We start from the raw sequence: 2,584 nt of genomic DNA, 5'->3' as shown, positions 1-2,584 counted from the left end.
TTCACATGGCACTCAGGTGCATTCACATGGCACTCAGGTGCGTTCACATGGCCCTCAGGTGCGTTCACATGGCATTCAGGTGCATTTACATGGCATTCAGTTGTTGGGTCTCTGGACTGTGACAGTTTCTGAGTGTTTCTTTGTTTTTACTGACCTGAACAGTTTTGAGAAGCACCGGTCAAATATTTTGTAGAATGTCCTTCAATTTCAGTTTCTCCACCATTCTGCTCATGATTAGACTGGTGTTAGCTATATGGGGGATGAATACTCACATCACACCAGGGGCACGTGACTTATCACTGGTGATCAATGCCATTTTTTTAAATGCATATAGTCAGGCACCGTGGTTCACGCCTGTAAATCCCAGCACTTTGGAGGCCGAGGTGGGTGGATCGCTTGAGGTCAAGAGTTCGAGACCAGCCTGGCCAACATGGTGAAACCCCATCTCTACTAAAAATACAAAAATTAGCCAGCCATGGTGGCACACGCTTGTAATCCCAGCTACTTGGAAGGCTGAGGCAGGAGAATTGCTTGAATCCAAGAAGGGGAGGTTGCAGTAAGCCGAGAGTGCACCACTGCACTCAAGCCTGGGGGACAGAGCCAGACTCCATCAAATAACTAAACAAACAAACAAATAAAAAAATACATAAATAAAGTGCATATGCCCATTTACCACCACCCAGATCTAGATATAGAACATTTTTAGATTTGTTAAAAGTTCCCTTGTGCCCCTTTCCAGTCAATCTCTGCTTCCCACCGCTAGGCAGCCACTGTTCAGATTTCTATCACTCTAAGTTAAATTCTTGTGCCCGTGCTTGAGTTTCTTATGATAACCATAGGTATATAGTCTTATTTTGCTTGGCTTTAATTGCACAACATAACGTTTTTGAGATGCATTTAGTGTTGTTGCTGGTGGCTGTAGATTGTTTTTTTTCATTGTTGTCTAGTATTGCGTTGTAGGAATACATGCAGTTTCTCCATTCTCCTGTTGATGGACATTTGGGTGGTTTCCAGTCCGGAGCTATTAGATATAAACTGCCGCGAACATTCCCGTGCGGCTGTGTCTGTGGACAGGCTGTGCTTCAGTTTTGACAGTGCAGGTGATGGTAGAACTTTCATCTCTTCAGCTCTCACTCTCAAAGAGTTTCTAAAAATACCCTCATTTTCTCTCTCTCTACAAATGGATGAGAGGGAAGAATAAAAGCTCTATAAGGAACAGAGGAAAAAGCCCTTGCTAGGAGATGGACGTGAGTGCATCAGCAAATCTCATCCACTCTAGCTCCGCAAGCTTTCTTGAATGTATCTGCTTGTTTTCCCAGCTCCCGCTAGGGATGGGGCCATGTCCATTTCTTCCCTCCTCTCTGATCTGGTCTTCTCAATTGTACACTTGTAAACCCCTAGTTTATTCTCAAGATGGGAGCCAGGGAAGTCTTTTCAACACCAACCTACCCCCAACCCTCCATGTACCATCAAGGCCCCCCAAAGCTTCCTTCTGCCTTAGGAGAAACTTTAAATTCCCCATCCTGCACTCTAGGCCTGAGAGCGTGTCGTTCTGCCTACCTTCCCTGCCTCCCATTCCCTTCCCACAAGCCCACAGTCTGCACTGGCTGTTCCCTCTGCCTGGAATGTGCTTCCCAAGGGAATCTGTGTGACACGCCCTGTCAGGACTCCATTCTAATGGCACCTCTGTAGAGAGGCCTTCCCTGACCACTCACTCAGACATAGCAGCCCCCTCCTCTGTGACACTAATCTGCTTTCTGTCTCTACAAATGTGCCTATTCTGGACATTTTACATGAATAGAATTATACAATATGTAGCTTTTTGTGTTTGGCTTCTTTTATGCATTATAAGGTTTTCAAAATCCACCCACGGTGTAGAATAACTCAGTACTCAACTCCTTTTTATGGGTGAATAATATTCCATTGTATGGATATACCATTATTTATTTATCCATTCATCAATGGATAGGCACTGGGTTGTTTTCACTTCTTTGAGTATTGTGAATATGCTGCTATGAGTATTTGTGGACACATTTTTGTTTCAACATGTTTTCACTGCTCTTGGCTATTTACCTAGGCATGCAATTGCTCAGTCCCTGTATGTTTAGGTTTTTGAGGAACTTCCAAATTTCTTTCCCCAAACAGCTGCATGATTTTACATTCCCACCAGCAATCCACAAGTCTTCCAGTTTCTCCACGTCCTTGCTGACATTTGTTATTCTCTGTCTCTTGGACTATAGCCATCCTAGCGGATGCTAAGTAGTATCTCATTGGGGTTTTGGTGTACATTTCTCTCATAACAAATGGTCTTGAGCATTTTCTCTTGTGTTTCTTGGCCACTTGTATATCTTTGGAGAAATGTCTATTTAAGCCTTTTGCTCATTATAAAATTGATTATGTGTCTTATTATTGTTGAGTTTTAAGAGTATTTGAATACTCTTCCCTTATAAGATACACGAGCAGGAGCATAATCTCAGCTCACTGCAACCTCTGCCTCCTGGGTTCAAGCTATCCTCCTGCTTCAGCCTCCTGAGTAGCTGGGATTACAGGTGCATGTGCCACCACACCCAACTAATTTTTGTAA

This window comes from Cebus imitator, unplaced genomic scaffold (genome assembly GCF_001604975.1).
Source record: "Cebus imitator isolate Cc_AM_T3 unplaced genomic scaffold, Cebus_imitator-1.0 Scaffold141, whole genome shotgun sequence".
In the NCBI taxonomy this organism is placed as follows: Eukaryota; Metazoa; Chordata; class Mammalia; order Primates; family Cebidae; genus Cebus; species Cebus imitator.
Note: the sequence above shows the minus strand (reverse complement) of the source record.